Source organism: Thamnophis sirtalis, unplaced genomic scaffold (genome assembly GCF_051295495.1).
Source record: "Thamnophis sirtalis isolate CommonGarterSnake01/CBP01778 unplaced genomic scaffold, rThaSir2_p1.2 scaffold_5, whole genome shotgun sequence".
Lineage (NCBI taxonomy): Eukaryota > Metazoa > Chordata > Lepidosauria > Squamata > Natricidae > Thamnophis > Thamnophis sirtalis.
The window spans coordinates 128,413,568-128,433,062 of record NW_028261385.1 but is presented as its reverse complement, the minus strand read 5'-3'; the positions used below and the strand labels follow the sequence as shown (position 1 = coordinate 128,433,062).

General features: G+C 36.4%; 1 protein-coding gene across 5 annotated transcripts in view; it reads left to right on the top strand.

Moving 5' to 3' along the window:
- The window catches only part of PLCB4 (phospholipase C beta 4), a 164,911-nt gene that overhangs the window by 49,401 nt on the left and 96,015 nt on the right, over positions 1 to 19,495 (top strand). For 3 of the 5 annotated variants that reach the window (XM_087716868.1, XM_087716871.1, XM_087716867.1), the window contains exon 3: positions 19,327 to 19,386. The exons of the other annotated variants lie outside the window; for them this stretch is intronic. The gene's annotated coding sequence lies outside the window, so the exon portion shown is untranslated. The remainder of the gene's footprint in view (positions 1 to 19,326; positions 19,387 to 19,495) is intronic. 5 annotated transcript variants of the gene reach the window in all.

The following is a 19,495-nucleotide window of genomic DNA, read 5'->3' as shown; positions in this document are numbered from 1 at the left end:
ATGTCAAAATGTATTTACTCAAGTAGTGCTGCAGCAAGACAATAAGCTCTTGTCATGAGGATAATAAAAACAGATGAAAGCTTTTGAAGGTTGGCTGGTCGTACAGGTAAACCTGTACTAGCTGTAATGTTATCTCCGTGCTTCAAAATAATGCACATAATCTAAAAGCCCTCCACTGTCAGAAGAATCATGAAAGTCCCCAGCCTCTAAAAGTATTTAACATTAGCATAGTTGAATGTAGATTTAATTGAGTTCATTGTGGCTTATTCCCAGTTGTGTGGGTTTCCTCTTTTTCTTAACACTTTACCTCTAGGAAAAGAGTCCCTGCAGGTCTTGTCTTGCTTATGGCTAGGGGAGTAGAGGGGCACAAAAAATAGTGGGGGGGGGAACCTGGTGCCTTCTTTAGGCAGCTTCCACTTGTGATGGAGACCAGCTGGAAGAACAATTTCCTTTGCAATTGACCAATTCTCTCCCCTCCCCACCTTGGTAGCAGAAGCTATTTAAAAGAGACAGTTCTTCTCTTAGTCTCTCCTTTGCAAAGAATGGATTGCGTATTCAAAACCTAGCACTGTACTTTGGGGAGAAATGCATTTTCTTTTCTTTTCTTTTAAAAAAAGGTTGCCCAACTCTATTAAAGAGAAAAAAAACTCTTCCCTTCTTAAATTCTCTTCCCTTGAGATATAATTTTAATATTGCTATTTTATGGTTGCTAGCTATTTCCTTTTTTGTTTAATTTTCCCTCACCTGTTCCCTTGTGTTTGCCTGTTGCATTCCTGGGCTCTTTTTTTTTGTACCTTTGAAAAGATACTCATGACACCTAACTAAAGAAAAAAATGAGAGAAACAATTTTGCGTAGAGCAAAAAATTTCATTTGTATTATTGCTTGCTTGCTCCTTGGCCTATATCTGATGAGACTGGGGTTTGATGATACAAATGATTTTTCAAACACGAAAATATGAGACGTATTAAATTCTAACTGATTACATTTGGTTCTTTTGAAATTGAGAGCACTTCTCTCCATCTCAGCTACAGCCAATATTTTAGCCATAGTGTGATAAGTAAAAACAAAAATAAATTATTTTTTAAAGTGGCTGAAGAAAAAACACATTGCTTGTGCTTCTCTTGTGTTACAATTTGGATTCATTTCCCAAAAGTTAAATTAAGAGCAAATTGTTAAAAACATCTAAATTGGCTGTTATACTGAAACTTGCAAGAACCACAGACGATAGAGCTGCCTCTTAGAAAGCCTTTGCCTTGCCAGCATCCCCTCTCTATTTTTCCTAAGAAATGTTTGTTTTTATAACCTTGAAAGAGCAGGAGAAAAAAGCGGCTATATATTTTTTTTCATTTCCTTGACCCAGATTACAGAGAATTACCTAGCAAAGGTACAGAGCTATATAGTAGCTACAGTGTTAAATTCAGTTATGATGGTGCTTACTTTTTTCAGTATGTAATGCAGGAATTCAGTGCATTGTGTACTTTTATATCTTCTTGTTAAAAATTTTCCTGAAAAACTGCTGCTGCTGCTAAATGTTTATTCTCTGGAATCATATCAAGAACTTCACTTCAGTATCTTTTGGTGATGCTCATTACTTCATGAATATGGAAATTATAGGTTTGGGCTGCAATCCTAGATCATTTATCTGGGAATAAGCCTCCTTGAACCTCGTGCAATTCATTTTTGAGTTATCACGTATGGATTCTAAATTTTTAGAAATTAACATTTTCAGTCACACCTGTTGAGGATACTCTTGGGTGCATCTGCTTTATTTATACCAATATTAAGTGGTTCATTTGCTCTTAAGTGATTTTCCAGGGATTCCTTGGGGAAAATATAAGATATGTTACAAGGTAGGTATTCGTTAGGAAATATGCGTATCAGTGATACTTCATATATGCACAGAATCATAAATTGCTGGTTAAAGAATTAGCAAAAAATATGTGACAGTCTTTTAAACGACAAGGGAGCAGAGAATTGTAGTTCAGCAACATCTCTGATGCTAAACCCCATCTTTGACAACCAAGTTCCCTCCAGGTGTGTTGGACTTCAGTTCCGTAATTTCAAAGGACATCTTTGAAGTTGTTGTAAGATAAATGTTGGATAATATAAAAGAATATTTTGAATTTTGCTTGGGCTTTGAAAGTGTGTGAGAAATAGTTTTTATGGGGACTTTTGTAAGGAAAGATGATACTTTATTATATGGTAGAAACATTATCTGATTGCAAATCCAGTCCATAGGAAGGAGATGCCAACTTTGCTGTCCTATAGGATACAACAGGAGGTCAGAGAGAGAGAGAGAGGGAGGGAGGGAAGGAGGGAGGGAGAGGGAGAGAGGTGGGAGGGAGGGTATTATGTGCCCAGAACATCATTCATTTCCTTATAGAGTATTCAATATTGGGTAGGGATTTTTGTTTATCACTTTCCTTCCTGGCAGTGTAATATACTGTGATGTAATTATAAAGATGCTGGAGGAGGGACAGGGGAACAAGGGACACTCTCAGCCACATAACCTCATTGGGTGATTTTGAATCAGTAACTCTCTCATGGCCCAACATTCCTTACTGGGTGGTTACTCTGTGTGGAAAAATAAGAGGAGGCAGCACTCGGTATATTGCTTTGAACTCTTCTGCAAAAGGTGAGATGAGCCAAATAAATACATAAGGCAGATCAGTTCCTATGGTCTTACCTACTACAAAAGTCTGAAAAATAAGGGGTTTTTTCAAGCCTAGTTTCTAGATTGCACATTGTTTGGTGTGTGTTTTTTTCATTGATGTTCTTTAAAGTTATTGCAAAGTATTATCTCTCTTTTCCAGGCAATTAAGTTTCCTTGAAAAGCAAATGCAAAATATAGCTTTTCGGGAGACATGAGGTAACTATATTTTTGGCAAACATTCCTGAATACTAGCTCCCATGCAATTTATTCTAAAGCCAAAGGTGGCAATGACCACCCTTTCTGGCATGAATCAAAAGCTTCCCGCATGATCACTAGAGTTTTCTTTTCTGTCATTTTTCAGAACTACCAAATTCTTTTTTGAGATTGTGAACACTTAAGTTCACAACACATATATTGTTAATATGGCTGTATTTTGGATTTTGTTGGATTGGGTGCTTTATTTTCTGTGTCCTGTCTATGACCATAATAAAGATTGATTTGATTATATCTTCCATTCTTTACTTAGTAATGCTCAACATTGCATTACATACAAACAGCAGGTTGCAGAATATAAGCATACAGTATGCATGCCTGCTGTTTTCTTTTCTCAGAATGAGAGTATGAGACTCCATTAAGAGAGACATGAAATATTCTCCACAACTAGCATTGCTTTTCCTTTAAAGGAGAAAATTGCGTCTCTAAGAAATGTCCATTCAAAGTGGAATCTGAATTATCAAATCTTTCAACCACCCGATATTTGTAAAAGATGAATGTGGTGTGGGAGATTAAAATATCAGAGCGGCTATACTTCAGTAACCTCTTTCATTGTCAGTTATGAATGTGGATTATTGGGCCAGGAATATTTGCTAATTATATATGGATTTTCTCTTTAACATTCTGGATTAATAGCAGTCTTTTTTTTTCTTGAGGTATTTTAAGGTCAAACTTTGGACTGGACTGATCAGTTCTTTCCGTTATGACATTTATGGTACTTTGGGATTTGAGCTGCCCTTGCCATGACATTAAATAGGATCTTTCTCTGCCACAGTTGTTTACCTTTCTAGAAATTAACTAGAATGAGGTGGGCTGATTGGGGAAGTTGATATGATGCAGAAAATTATGTTGAGGATGGATGAATTTAAATTCAGCAGTGGTTTAATGGTTGCTATGGTGCTTGTTTGACATGGTGAAGAGAAATATAGAAGTATGTTCCAGATCCAATTATCCCTGGAAGCTGTAATAAAACAAGAACAACTTTTCTACTGTGTGTCCCTCACAGATTGATTCAATGAGTATGGTGATGGCTGTTGAGTTAAGATCTGCTAAGGTTCTTCTGGCCTAATGCAGGAGACATTAATCCTTCTGATCTAGAATTTGGGAGCTCTTGCTCTTTCATATGGAGTTCAAATTAATTTTTCCCATAAAATTTTACTGTTTCAATAAAAGAAAATAGTTAGAAAAAGAAAAGAAGAGCAAAATTAGTGCAGAAAAGAAAAAAAGAGGAAGAAATAGGCAAAGAGTAACTTCCAACTTTCTTTAGTATAGCTATAAATATAAAATACTGGTACGTTAGCATCTTATTCTAAAATTAACAGTTGTACACACATTTCTATAATAAACAGTTCTAATCCCAATGTCAAATCCCAACATTAAAAGTCCATTTGTTTCACTTTCACACAAAAAGTCCAAAAATAGTTTCCAAGCAGAAACAAAGCTAGACAGTCTTTTCTATGATCAAAGTAGTCAATTTTGCCTTCTCAGCCAATTCCATTAACATCACCATCCATTTTTACATTGTAGGAATTTTTAAGTTCTTCCATGTCTGTGCATAGAGAAGTCATGCTGCTGTTGTCACATATAGAAGCAAAATCCCATGTTAGATAGAAACAAAGTCCCATGTTCAGGTCAGATTAATTTTTAGATGTTTAAGAGGTATTTGATAATTTATTCGTTCACTGCATCTTGTTTTTTATATAATTTATCTGTTTAATGTGGCTTTTGTAGGCATCGTAATAAAGGTTAACAGAGTTGTCTTTAAAGTTGATTTTTTATCAGTGGGGCACGGACATTTTAAAGTTTTCAAACATTTCATGATTTCCTTGTAATTACAGATGAATAGAACTGCCCAGTTTAAATGGTTGGCAGAATAATATAATGACTCTTTGTCAAAAATCTGGAGTGGCTAATTGTGCAGTAAAAAAACTGAGCCCTTGGATTTAGGGTGTTTTATCTCTGACTCAGGAAACGTTTTGTACATTCAGTTGCTACCCTCTTGGGTGGAGCAAAATTTCTTTGGGCTATTGTGTTGATCTATTTCAGGTTATCTAAAAGCATTGGGGTTGTTTTTTTTTGCCACCTCTAAGCACTCTCTAGTTTATTACCAGTATAGCATGAAAATGGTTTCCAGACATATCCCATCTCAACGTACACACATTTTAGCTCCTGGTACTCAGATAACATCTCTGTAATAGTCAGAGCAAATGTATTGTTACTGCACACAGTAACAAAATATTAACACTGCTGCCATTATGCAGGATGGCATTCGGAGGCAGATAATTGAGAAACATTTTGGTTGCTATGGTCTTTGAAAGTTTGGAGGGAACAAAGAGGAGGAAATATAAGTCCTATCCCAGATATTTCCTACTGAGTCTTAAAGAAATGTTGAGAACTAACCTGTGGGTTTGTTGCTCCATCTGATAGGAACCACATTCAGCACACTCTTTATCCCCCATTTTAATTTCAGACGGATGAATTACATTTCTTGATAAGTTATATAACATTGGAAGATGGACCAGAAGAACAATAAATCCAGTATTGGGGGGATATTTAAAGTGGTGCTAAGGAATAGAATTGATGAGTCATTTTGATTAGATTACTTCTGTACATATTAACTAAGGCTTCCTCCAATGCCTGAGGAAACCCCCTCTTAGTAAATTGCAGTCTGGAATTTGAAAAAGAACAGATATCCCTAAGTCATGGGTGTGACTCTTGCTATAAATAAAACCTTTGAGTTTGTGAAGTACTAATCAGATGCAGAATTCTGTGTATGATCCCTCAGAAATTAATTCCCAGCATAGAGCTATCAAGGTATGATACATCTTGAGATTTTCAACTCAAGATCCAAGGGTCCATTTTCTGGACACTTCAACCAAAATTTAGCTTTACATTGTGTAGAAAGAAAGCTTTGCAGTGGCCAACAGGAGCTCTTCCTTTCCTTAGTTTTTTCCCCCTCCCTGGGACTTTTAGGCAGCTTGAAGAATACTACTGAATCATACCTAGTCTCCAATAAAACACTGAGTGGACGTGGAGGAAAACACTTTGTGTCATGTGATATAGAGCAGAGATGAAGATTTTGCAACTGATGGAGTTGCGCATTTAGCAAGTGACAAAAACAAACAGGAGTAGACTAACTAAAAGGGGAACCAGAAGCCAGCAGCTTCACCACTCCAGCAGAGATAGTGAGAGCTTATAGCTAGCCAGCAGCTAGTAAAACACATTTGCCACCCCTGCAAAAAAATAAATAAATGGCAAAGCCAGCACTTCAGCAGCAGTTCAGAGCAGCAGCTGAAAGTAACTGAAGGCAACTAACTTGAAGGTGCCCTAAATGGTAGCTAAATGTTATATGCTTAGGCAACAAATGAGAACATAATTGTTTATAGGACCGTTTAGGAATTAGATAAACACATTGGCATAGACATAAGTACAGTAGGTTGGTGATGTCGTTGAAATCTTTCCCCAGTGCCTGAAAGCTGTGGAGGTCTGGATAGGATAGAACTGGTTGAAATTGAATCTTGGGAAGACAGAGTTACTGATTGTCCTTTGGGGTTTTCTATCTGCTCCAGTGCGGTCTCTTGATGGGGAACCACTATCCCTGAAAGAACAGGTCTGTGACTTGGAGTGTCTTCCTGGAGTTGTGGTTCCTGCTGGAATAGCAAACTATGGCCAGAGGGGCTCTTTGCTTGGTTGAGGGTGGGTCAGAAGAATCTTGCTACAATGGCTCATACTGTTATCAGTACTGTAACACTTTCTCCATGATTTTTCTTTAAAGGCTACTTGGAAACTGAAGTTGGTTCAAAGAGCAGTGGCCCATGTATTGGGCAGTGTTTCCTAGTAGGAGCATCTTACACATGTGCTGTGGCCCCTTTGCTGCATTCTTGAAATCAGCTCAGCCCAATTGATTACATTGGGAAAACCTGGTAGGAGTTCCCAACTTTAGGGTGGTAAAGGGGGACAGTTTTCAGAGATGCTTTTTCTTGAGGGTTGATCCTTTGTAATGGCCTTCTAATGGATATCAGGTTAGCTCCTACTTTAACAGTGTTGTGGAAGCAACTCAGAATGGAGGTTTTCTGGGCAGCCTTTTGGCTACTGTTGGTTCTTCTTAAGGCTCTCTGCATATGTTATATGTTGTCTTTGATCTGATTGTGGATGCTTTACTTGTGTTTTTTATTTGTGTAAACTATCAAAAATTCTTCAGGATTTTGCAGGACAAATAAAGAGGGTGTATTGGTAGAAATTTGTGGATTGAAAATTCTTATTTAGAAAATGCTTTATAGTTTCTTGTATGTTGTGGTAAATACAGTATGGTATCAAATGAATTGAGACTTTCTGCGTTCTGAAAATGAATGAAAATGAAATTTGCATTGATGGTTAAATTGGACATATTGAGGTCCTTTTTCATCATTTATACTTCTCTAAGAAGGTAGTGTAAAATCAATAAATTGGCAATTGCATAACAATTGGGGCTATTTCCTTGTAATTTGTTCCTCAGAGTATTTGGTTGCTATATTTTTCACTATATTTTTAAATAGTTTTTGTACAAAATATGTGCATTGACATAGCCTTATCCAAAATATTTCCTCATAGGGTGTTTATCAAAGATGGGATTCCTTTGAACTGCCACAGAAAACCAAGGTAACAAAATTCCAAATTTGAAAAGTCTTCAGAAATTCATGGTACCAGAAAGAATTCCTTGGTTGTTCCATTTTTATTTTATTTTTTTTGGTCTGAGAACTTTTAATGGATTTTATTGGAAATTTCTCTGAAGTTTCAGGACAAAGTTCCCTTGGAATTTCTTACCTGTTGGGGTTCTTTTCTTTTTGATTCTCCACAGAGTTATATAGTGCCAGTCCACAGACTGGGGGTTGTGGACTCCTTCTTTAGTACATTGCAAAAATAGGGAACCATTTGGTGGCTGAGAATTGTACTCATATAATGAGAGGAGCAGGATGGCTAAAATGGGCGGATTAATGATGCAAATCACCACAAATGGATTGGGGGGTTTTGTTTTTCATTTTAGAGCTGGGATTCTAAGATTCTCTTAAAATAATCTAAAGCCAAGGCTTCTATTTTAGTATTTTTTCCCTAAATATGGGAAAGAACTGGTCGCTGCTAGTTTTTAATACCCATGCTCAGAGTAGGCTGTACTATCTGTAGAAAAGGGGCTCAGATATTACAGTTTAGGTCACTTCCGGATTATTATTGGCTGATGAACTGACACGTGCTAACAGTTTGAAAAGAGACCAAAATTTATATTCTTTGTGAAATCATTTGCAGGGGAACGGGGAGAAGTCTTGAAGTATCTCTACTGCTTTTCCTATTGAGGATCAAAGAGGATCAAATATGTCACTTACATAGATATTCCAGCCCTAAAACTCCCTTTCCCAAATCTTAATTTTATTTGGTTTGCCTGGTTTTAAAAAAAAAAAAAAATTTATGTAACCCAATTGTATAATCAGAAACTCGCTCCCCAGTGTAACACAGTGGTGGAGGACACAATTATATCAACATGACTTTTTTAATTAATGGAAAATTCTGTTATTTTGACGGGAACTTAGGCTACAGCTTTCCTTTCATTTAATTCTTAATTTGTGTCTCCCAGCTAGTAATAGTATATTCATATTTTTCCTATTGGGAGTGAAAGAAGGGGGTTTATTATTTGAAGTGCCTTACTTAGAGTCATTCCTATAATAATGTTTGTCATATCGGGAGACCAGTACAAAGGGATGCTTTTTACTACATTTTACAACGGTTCTAATCCCAGTGTATAACCTTCCTGTTTATTCATGATGTCCTTTCAAGATTCATAATATTTGTAATCATAATTAGACATTTAATACTTTTTACATGTGTTCTCTAGGATCTAAACTTACACCTTTAAAAATTAGATTTTTCTTTTTGTCCACGTATTTCCATTGATGGATAAACACTGGCAGATTTTAGGAAGGCAATTTCTATAACATTTAGCCTTAAGACTTTTGAGAATAATGGAAGAGAAGTGTAGGGAGTGAACAAGACATAATTCCTAATAGAAAATATTGCATTTACTCAGAGTCTGGGTAACTAAATCATTATAACCCTGAAGAAATCTTGTAGCACCTTTTCTGACTAACACATTTTGTGAAAAGGTTATGTCTTTTAATAGCACTTGTTAGTTGGCAGAGGACTTTTAGAGTCGTCTTGGGGTTTGTTAGTTTTTTGCTACAATAAACAAACAGTACAGCTCTCCTCCTACATTAATTAGGAATAGAGAACTTGTAGCTTTCAGATGGTTGGTAAATCATGAGTCACAAGGATCTTTTTCCAAGGGCCATCCAGCAAAAGCTTCTGGGAATTGTAATGCAGCAGTAGCAGCATCCGGATGGAGGTCCATAGACCCTGACAGCTGACATATTCTCTTGAATTGCGCTGATAGTTTTGTAACTGGAGCATTATCTTGATATTATCACATTTTCGTATAGACCTCAGGTAATACACAGCAAATATCATACTGAGGAATGTGAAATTACAACAAATTAAGATCATTTTTGGACGCACTCGTGGCTAATATGTATGGAAGAGCCCAGGAGACATATAAAATAGAAATAGAATAGTTGGAAGGGACCTTGGAGATCTTCTAGTCCAACCCCCTGCCCAGGCAGGAAACCCTATACTGTTTCAAACAAATGGCTATCCAACATCTTCTTAAAGACTTCTAGTGTTGGGGCATTCACAACTTCTGGAGGCAAGTTGTTCTACTGATTAATTGTTCTAACTGTCAGGAAATTTCTCCTTAGTTCTAGGTTGCTTCTCTCCTTGATTAGTTTCCACTCATTGTTTCTTGTCCTTCCCTTAGGTGCTTTGGAGAACAGACTGACTCCCTCTTCTTTGTGGCAATCCCTGAGATATTAACATTTCCACCTAACGTGTTGCGTGCATGAGAGAGAGAGGGAGGGAGGGAGGGAGGGAGGGAGGGAGGGAGGGAGGGAGAGGGAGAGAGAGAGAGAGAGAGAGAGAGAGAGAGAGAGAGAGAGAGAGAGAGAGAGAGAGAGAGACCACTACTGTAATTATATTTTATGACTCCTTTACCATTCCATTCTAAAAAGGTGATCCATTTCCCTCTTTCAACACACATTTGTTATTAACAATCAACCTGACTGATCCACCTTCACATTTCATATTAATTAAGATTGTATCTATTTCTTCTACTGCTTTCCCTGTCATTTCCCAAGGGTTTAGGGACACTAAGTATTTTTGCCTACGAATACACTGCACCAAGTGGTCAGGCCTGTTTATGTTTTCTAAACTTTCATGACTACCTCTTTACCTGATGTTATGTTTGACAGGCAATTTGAAACTCCATCAATCATTCCTGTTGTATAAAATTGACGGACGCCTCCTGTCATTGTCCGAGAAGGGCGAGGATAGAGAGTCATCTGGACAGATCATCTAATGTACCAATTCAATCAATTCATCTTGATGTGGATCCAGCAAAAAGTCATTCTGATCTGTCTGAAGTCACAATAGACTACCCAGGACTCTGTTCTCATGGATACAGAACAACCTAACATCCTAATCTGGACAAAACAAGCCACAGGGGGTTTCAGAGGATTAGGATCGATGTGAGCTGTTTTTTCCCCCCACTGCAGCATTAAATTGGGCTGGTTATCCTGTAGGGTTCATTTTTTGAAGTTATTCAATATGAGTTTGGATCCCCCTCATTGTATTCTTGCCCTGAGTTCAATCCCTTGGAAATTAATAGGCAGTTCAATAAATGATTCTGGAAAGCTGGATTCTCACTTTAGCTACTGTTTTAATAATAGAGTAGTATATAAACATTGATGGTAATGAATTTGTATGAATGATTTTTGTCACTAATAGCAGTAGAAAAAAATGCAGTTGGTGATCATTAAAAAAAAAGCACAAATACAGAACAATTTTCATAGTTGAAGTCCCAGAATGGCCATTTTATGTCCTTTAATTTATAATAGTAACAACAACAAAATAAACTTAATTTGGTGATCTGCTGGTTTAGCCGAAAGGAACAAGCTTTTACTAGATTAAAGCCTAGAAGAACTCCAAGCAAGAGCAGATTATGCTATTTCTTGAGCTGCATACAGCAGGGCAGCAGAGTTCTGGTCATCATAAAATCACAAAAAAAAGGGCCACATAATCATGTGCAGCCAAAAACATCCTCCTTTTAAATATAACCCACAGGTTCGCAGGGCAGGGGCAAAGAGGAGAACAAGAAAACCTTCCCTACCTAAGATGATCTTTGAAGATGTAGGGCTTTCAAATCCTACTTCACAAGAACAGCAATTCACTCAAGGCTGGATCGTGACCCGTCAAAACCGCGGTCCACTAAAGCGCGCCCGATTAAAGCACGTACGTGACGTCATCAGCAGTGCGACAAATACGACCGCGGAGAAAAAAGGGTGCTTTAAAAAGCGCTTTTAAAGCAAGCCGATTCATGTAAAGGTAAGGGTTAGGGTTAGGGTTAGGGTTAGGTTAAGGGTTAGGGTTAGGTTTAGGGTTACGTTAAGCGTTAGGGTTAGGTTTAGGGTTAGGTTAAGGGTTAGCGTTAGGTTTAGGGTTAGGTTAAGGGTTAGGTTTAGGGTTAGGTTAAGGGTTAGGTTTAGGGTTAGGTTTGGGGGGATTAGGGTAAGGTTTTCATGTTAATTTTAAGTTTACCGCTCACAGCGTGCTGTTTTCATCGCGCTGTGATGACGTCACGTACGCGCTTTCGTCGAGCGCGCTTTAGTCTACCGCGGTTTTGTGGTGGAACCGGCTGGATTGATAGAGACAGACAAACAAAGGAATGTAAACCAAAACAGAGTCTTTGAACAAGAAAGCATGCCAGAGAGGGTGTTGCTTTCAACAAATGCATTCAGAAGAGTAGTCAAAATCTAATCAAAAGTTCAGAAAGTCAAGTCAGGGCTGTCATCCAAGGTCATAATTTTACAAACAAGATTGACAAGAATGACAAGTCAAAGGAGGAAATCACATGGTTGTTTCCAACAAAGTAACATAGGTCAGGGTCAGGGGTGAAATTCAGCAGGTTCTGTAGAACCGGTAGCGGAAATTTTGAGTAGTTCAGAGAACCAGCTGGCCCCAGAGTGGGGTGGAAATGGAGATTTTGCAATATCCTTCCTCCAGGAGTTGGGAGGGAATGAAGATTTTGCAGTATCCTTCCCCTGACACACCCACCAAGCTACGCCCACAGTGCCAGTAGTAAAAAAAAATGAATTTTACCACTTCAGGGTTGCCTCTTAAATCAGGTTGCAGCTAGCTATCTTTAATCAAGTTATTGTCTTCCTTGGCAAGGAGCGTCATTGAGCATCTTTGTTCTGCTCTTCACTTTGCTTTCCAATGATGTATTATTTCTAAAGCGTTTGAGAACTGTTTGTTGGCTGAAACCAGATTCCCCGAGAACTACGCGGGGTTGTTTAATGCTTTTTTGGGTGCTTGATATTCCATCCCGCTATTTCCTTTCCTGATTAACTTGGCTTTACCCTTTGTCCATTGGATGGAGCTGTAAGATCTGAGTTTCAGGAGGTTTGGCAAGTTTAGTTATTTGTTTAGTGATTTTAATTGACCTTTAGCATAATTAGGCATGTAACATAGCATTCTTTAGAGTATTGATTAATTTGGAACAAGTTGTTGTGCAGAATCTGGCACTAATGAGATGACTTCTAAAAAAGGTATTGGTGTTACTTGGTCTTATGAAGTTTTATATAATACTTGAGGCATTTTTAATAAAACAGCATACGTGTAGATAATATGAATGTAGCAATTCATATTAGTACTGTTGCTTAATGGATTATAAACTTGTTCTTTAGTCTTCAGAGATTCTGTTGATCACTTGATCTTGAAGACTCAATAGCAGCAGGCTTTTGCTATAATGAGCAGTGTTACAGAAATTGTGGATTAGTCAGTATGCTTATTATGAAGCAAATAACAGTATGAGCTTAATTGGCTAAATCTAAGCAGTGAAAAGATTGCTTACCAGATACACCAAGCCATTGTTGTATTTATGTTTCACCAATACAGTTTTCCCAGATATAAAGTATCTGTGGCAGGAGAAGACAAAAATTTTAAAATATATAGAAAGAAATCACTTCCTTTCATTAAAATGGTGGGTTATGTCCTTAATTCAGGTGTCATCTATGAACCCATTGTATTTTGAAAACAGGCTGCAAATAATAAGTTAGATGAATGGAAGATCAGAAGAAAAAAATACCATGGAGGGGTTCTTAATATAATGCCTGGGTATCCACAATTCCACTAGATGGTGCCCTTTGACTTACAAAATATTTTTTCCTAAAAATTTAAATAACTCAAATTTCCAGTTTTTACAAGTTTTATGAGTTATCACATAATATTTAGTTAGATTTTGCCTTTGTGCTTTTCATTTAAAACAACAACAAAAAATTATTACTGGCATTTCTTATGCTGTGAGAAATTGCAAAAGGGTGTCTGCCATTTCAAAAGTTACTGTGAGAAATTGCAAAAAGGTGTCTGCCATTTCAAAAATTTACTGATCCTAACCTAAAGGAAAGAGCTACATCTTCTTAGGCCTTATAGTATTTGTACATCTCATCTACTGGGCACTAGAAAAGAACGGAGTAGATTGGAAAAGTAGCTTTGTTCAGAAGTGATCTCCCTAAACAACTTAACCTATTTCCTATTCCATTGCTGCCTGTAGCTGTACCATATCTTGCATTGATTGTGTGGAAAGCAATCCAAGTCTGCCTTCCCAAAAATATTAAGGGTTCCAGGCAATATCAAGTGGTATGGAAAGAGGACTTGGCAGAGTTGGAAGGAGCTTTCTGTGTCACCAAAGTTCAACCTTCTGTTTCAAGTAGGAATCCAGATTATCTAGGAGAGGAAAATGTCCAGTTCTGCAAGACACAGAAAATAGAAAAGAGCCTTGCAACTCTGTGACTAATTGGTTCCAGCCAATTTCCTTTGGGCTCAGAGTTGGGAAAGAAATCAGGTAAATGTTTCTTGGCTATTTATGAGAGGAAAACAGTTCTTGCCACTTTGCCTCTTTTGTTATTTAACAAATATTTTGTTATTTTTTTGTACTGATTGCACGATGGAAAAAGAACAAGACATTTGATATTAATTTAATGTTAGATTGATTTCATAACATGCATATTTACATGCATTTGCTTATAGTTTGTGGCATTTGAAAGGGAAAAAAGGACATATTATTATTTCCAAGTTGTACAAATAATTGTGATAATTCCAACATGTTAAAATATGCAATTTTCAAATTGATTTATTGTAGTAGTGTCTATGAATATGTTCCTTCTCAGCTTGCAAGTCCACCACCTTATAGCTAGTTATAGTTTTGTCAGGAGTATGAAAATTCTCAACTGTTAGTGATTTTGCTATTCCATCCACAGATTTCCATCATCTTGGTGCCTTCCTAAAGTATGTTAGATTAATTCTTAGAATTCCTAGTCCTAGTGACTATTCTTGGGAAGATGTAGTTGAAAGTACAGTACCTAGAAGTATTAGGTTTTGGAAGGGCAAGTACTTCTTTCAACCATCATTACCATTAATAGCATTAACTCAGTTTGGCCAATCTATTGAAAAAATCCACAGTGGACCAACTATATCTGCTGTTGCTATCACAAAACCATCTCATCTCAGAGATGCAAATTCCTATCCCTGTCTACATATTGCTAAAAATAAATAAATGCTTTTCTCCCATCAGGAGAGAATAGACTGTGTTAAAAACCACTGGTGGAGGAAGCACATAGGAAATAAAGAGCACATAGCTGTTGTCCATTATCCCAATACAAAACTGAAGTCTAATCTTTTACAAGGAGAGATAGAAGGCTATAAACTAAGCATGGTAGAACATTTTTCTTTAGGTAGGTATGTTTCCAAACTGCTTGTACTTAGAAATTGTGTATATTTTTATTTATAAAGATCAGTGCCTCAATGAAGAACACTTGAAAGTAAAATCAAATGCTTCTAGAACAGACTATTTAGTTGTTTAGAAAATTTATATGGCTGCCCAACACAGTTATGGTGACTCACAGAAGAAAAACTCAAAATACAAAACGCAATATTACCCTAACTGAATTTAAGCCTCTGTTATGGGTTTCCATAATTCTTCAGACAGAAGCACCATAGATTTTTCAGTCATCAGAAAAAGTCTGATTCTTTTGCCGTTTAGTTGCCAATATCCAGAAATGGTTTAGCTTGTAAGTACAATTTATGACTACAAGTCAGCCCAAAATTTCTGTTGTTAAGTAAGATATTTTTAAATTAATCTAACCCCATTTTATGACTTTTCTTCTCATATTAAGTGAGTCACTGCAGTTGATAAGTTAGTAACTTGGTTATTAAGTTAATCTGACTTCCCCATTGACTTTGGGGCATAGCAACGGTCATAAATATGAATCAGTTGCCAAGCATCTGAATTTTGATCATGTGATCCTGGGGATGCTGCAAAAGTTGTAACTATTAAAAAGGTTCATTAAGTCATATTTTTTAGTGCTGTTGTAACTTTGAACGGTAACTAAACAGACTGTTGTAAGTTGAGAACTACCTATATCCTCCTGGAATGAATATCAGGCTGGACAGGATTTCTGGGCACTAGAAGAAAGAATATGGAAGCGGATGGGCCAATTGCTGGCATATAGGTGTGGACTTCCAACTATGTCCTTGCCTCTGGGTAGTCCACACTTCTTTAGAGAAAGAAGTTCTAAGGTTGCCTAGATACAGAAGTTACATAAGTTGTTCTGTGTCTTTTTTATATCTTGAATTTCTTATGGTATTATAAGGCACAGAAAGAACATGAAAAGAACATGGGAAATCAATGATTTGATAATGACATAAAAGAAAGAACAAAAAGTGATGAATCCAGAAGGAAAATCTTATAAACAAGTTGTTGCATAACTTTCTTTCGCAATTAGTATGTCTCAGTTGTTTTCTCAGTAACTGTACCTTATGCCATTCAATATAATTGTACAATTTAAGGTTATAAAATGGGGAACTGCATAGATTGTCATGTTGATCTTGGCAGTGGGGAAATCAAATTATCTTTCCAGTCATTTTTCAATTTGGTTTGTTTTTTCTTACAATAATTTAATAAGTCGACCTTAAGAGCTGTGCCACAAATACAGATAATGCTTTGTTTTTGCCTTTTTTGGTTATTATCCTTAGTCATTTAATATGTTTAATACTTCAGATAATAAACCCATACGTATAACTACAGCTTCAGTTTAGCAATGGGATAGGGTAACATTTACTGTTTATAGGATCTTCCTGAGATCAAGCATAATTTGAGGTTCTTGCTTGCTTAGAAAACAGTTCACATTAACCTCTTATTTTAAAAAAGTTAGAACTAAACTAGGGGAAATGGCAGGAAAAAATGAGAACTGGGAACATGTAAGATAAGCCATGATCAGTGTGCTCTAGCCATCATGTGTGCATGGATTTGGGCTACAATTCTGAGAATTTGGGATATTGTAGTCTCAGCTGACTGAGAAAATATATAATATTGTTTCCTAAATTATATAGAACAAAATAGCTAATTTTTCTTCCTTCTCTCAAAAGATCTCTCTCTTGAATCTTCTTACTCATTCCCTAAGCTTTTCTGTATTTAAAACTTCCAGAAAGAAAATAAATAAATCCTGAAGGACAGTAAAAATACTGGCTGCTCTCTGGTGGTTGTTGGGATTTTTCCATTGCAGATAGAGTAATTTTGATATATTCCATAAAATTGGAATATATATAATTCAAGTACTCTTCTCCACACATAGTGGCCAGTAAACAAAGAGCTGTTTTAAGATAGGGGTGTTCAATCTTGGGAACTTTAAGGCTTGTGGACTTCTATTCCCATGCTGGCTGGGGAATTCTGGGGGTTGAAGTCCATAGGTCTTAAAGTTGCCAAGTTGGACACCACTATTTTAGGGCTTAATTTGTGCCACATAACATATTATTTTTCTAGCTTTTTAAAAAGATTGTATTGGTTTCTATGGTTCTTTGGATATTGTTGTCATCATAGAATCCAGGATTGCCAGTGATCACCAAGACTTGGCATCTGATGGACTCTCTACCCATCTGAGATTTTAGCTTTATAAATTAATAAAAAATCAGAATTCGCTATAGTGGTAAAGTAAACTGCCAGTTTCATTTTCATTTCCAAGACTATTTCTGGCTTATGTAAACTGAAAAATAAAAATTATGGGCAATTGCAGCCCAGCATTGTATTTGGAATTCTGCCCATTTATCTGGAAACAAGGTAAAGCAAACAGAGATAATATGGAGTGCCTTGTGGGTTGTATGTTAAAAGAGGCCTCAGATACATTTTGGTAAACCAATGGTTTATAGCTATTATGTCTGTACCAGCCCTTTTTTGAACCAGCAGCCATTGCACAATAGCTTCCATCAGTAAGGCAAAAAGAAAAAAAGAAAAAAAGAGAGAGAATAAATTAAAGAAAAAAAGTAAAAGAAAAATGGAAAGCGGCAAATTCATAATTGTACTTATAAATTTACCGCTAATATAACAAAGTCTTTTTGTTTTCCATTAGTGTTTCAATTCCCTTTTAAAGATCTTCCAAAAACAACATGCAGTCATCTGCAAAAGCCCTTAACGTATACGTTCTTTTTTAATCTTAACTCCCAAATCCTCTCACTTTCTACTACATCTTTAACCAATATTTTAAAGACAAAAATAAACAAGAGAGGAGACAATGGGCATCTCTGTCTTGTTCCCTTTTGTATCTCACAAGGCTTTGTTAGATCTGCATTATTTGGGCTTTCTGTGAAGTATCTTTTATAAAGTTCTCTCTCCAAATTCATATCTTTCAAAACTTAGAGCAAAAAGGCCTGTTCAAATTCTCAAAAGCTTCTCCGTGTCCATCAGTGTGACTTGTTTTTAAATTATGTTTCTCCAAGTATTCTAAAATGTCCAACACATTTCTAACATTGTCCTTTAAATGCCTTTTAGTTAAAAAGCCACATTGATCCACACGAATAAATTCTTGCAAAATTATTTTCAGTCCAGAATCATTGTAGTCATTACGTTATTGAATAATGATGTCAGCCTACAGTTTCTTGTGAAAGTCAGATCTTGTCCCTCTTTAGATACTAATGCTACATTGGCCTCTTTCCAGTTTTGTGCCATCTTTCCTCCCTGTGAAATACAATCATATTTTTAAGGTTGTAAAAGTCATCCTCAAAACATTTATAATAAGAACCTGGGAACCCAGCTGCTCTAGGCATAGCTCTTGTTTTAATCTTTTTTATAGCTTCACAAATTACACATCGTTACAGGTCCATTCATAATATATTTCTGTTCCTCTGCAATCTTTGGTAAATTTTGTTTCTTTACATACACATCTATTTTTTCCAGAGAATTGTTTTGTCTTTCATAAACATTGGAGTGATGAAACACTTTGTTTAAAGCCACATTATCCAATACTGCAATATTTCCCTCTTATAGTTTCAATATACATTTCTTTTTTCAGTTTATGTGCCAATCATTTCTTTGATTGCTTTGCAAACTCAACAGTTTTTTTTTGTTTCACGTAGTGATGAAGAAACATTTAAAATGTAAAGAATGTAAAAACTGTGTTTTTACTGGGCTTTAAGGGAGAATCTCCCTGTGTCTTTTCTCTGAACAGAATAAAGCTATGCATGCAATCTTGCACCTTAGTGTGTTCATTTTGGGCTGAAACAGTGCTGGCTATAGTCCCAGTCTTGGATTGGGACAATAGTAGTTCATTTTTATATCTATTTCTCTTACTATTAACATAGATGGCTGTCATTATAAAATCTTAATTTGTTAGGAAATACTCCAAACCATATTATGGTAGTGGTAATCTGGATCCCCAAGGGGAAGAATCTGCATTCCAGAGAGCAAAGAGACAGCAAAGATAGTTAGATAATTTGACCAGGAGAAAGAGACCTAAGAAGGATCCTCCCTAGCAATTCTCAGATTTTACCTGTAGTGATGCAAATAGTTGCTTTAGTTGGTGAGATTGATCTCAGACCACAAGAACCAAGACAGACACATGGAGTTACTTCTGAATAGTTTCCTTCACTGTTCCTCACCAATGGACAGAAATCAAGAAACTACCAAAAGAGAAAATACCAACAATAGTAAGGCAAGGGAGTAAATCTCATACTTACTAGCAGCTATTACCAAACAAACAACCAAACTCAGCCACAAGGACTTCACAATTCAATTGTAAATGTAAGAATTGGTCATAAAGTTATTTTTTCATAATTTCATAAAAAATCGCTACATGAGGACTACTTGCACTTTTATCTTAGACTTTCCTGTTCCCTAGAGTGAGAAAGAAACATTTAATTGACCCTTGTCTGAGTTAGTCATATTTCATTCAATCTGTGAAGTTTGTGTAAATGACACTGTAATAATCTTTTACAGAAAGAAGCTTCCCAGTTCACCAAAAGAACAATTTTTATCTACCCAGATAATTGCTATTTGGTAAGTTTCCTGTTTTTGCAATAGGACAGTTTCCTCTTTCATCAAAGTTTATTTACTGTCCAAAACCAAATACAAGAAAGTAATCAGCAGTTAATTGATTGATTGATTC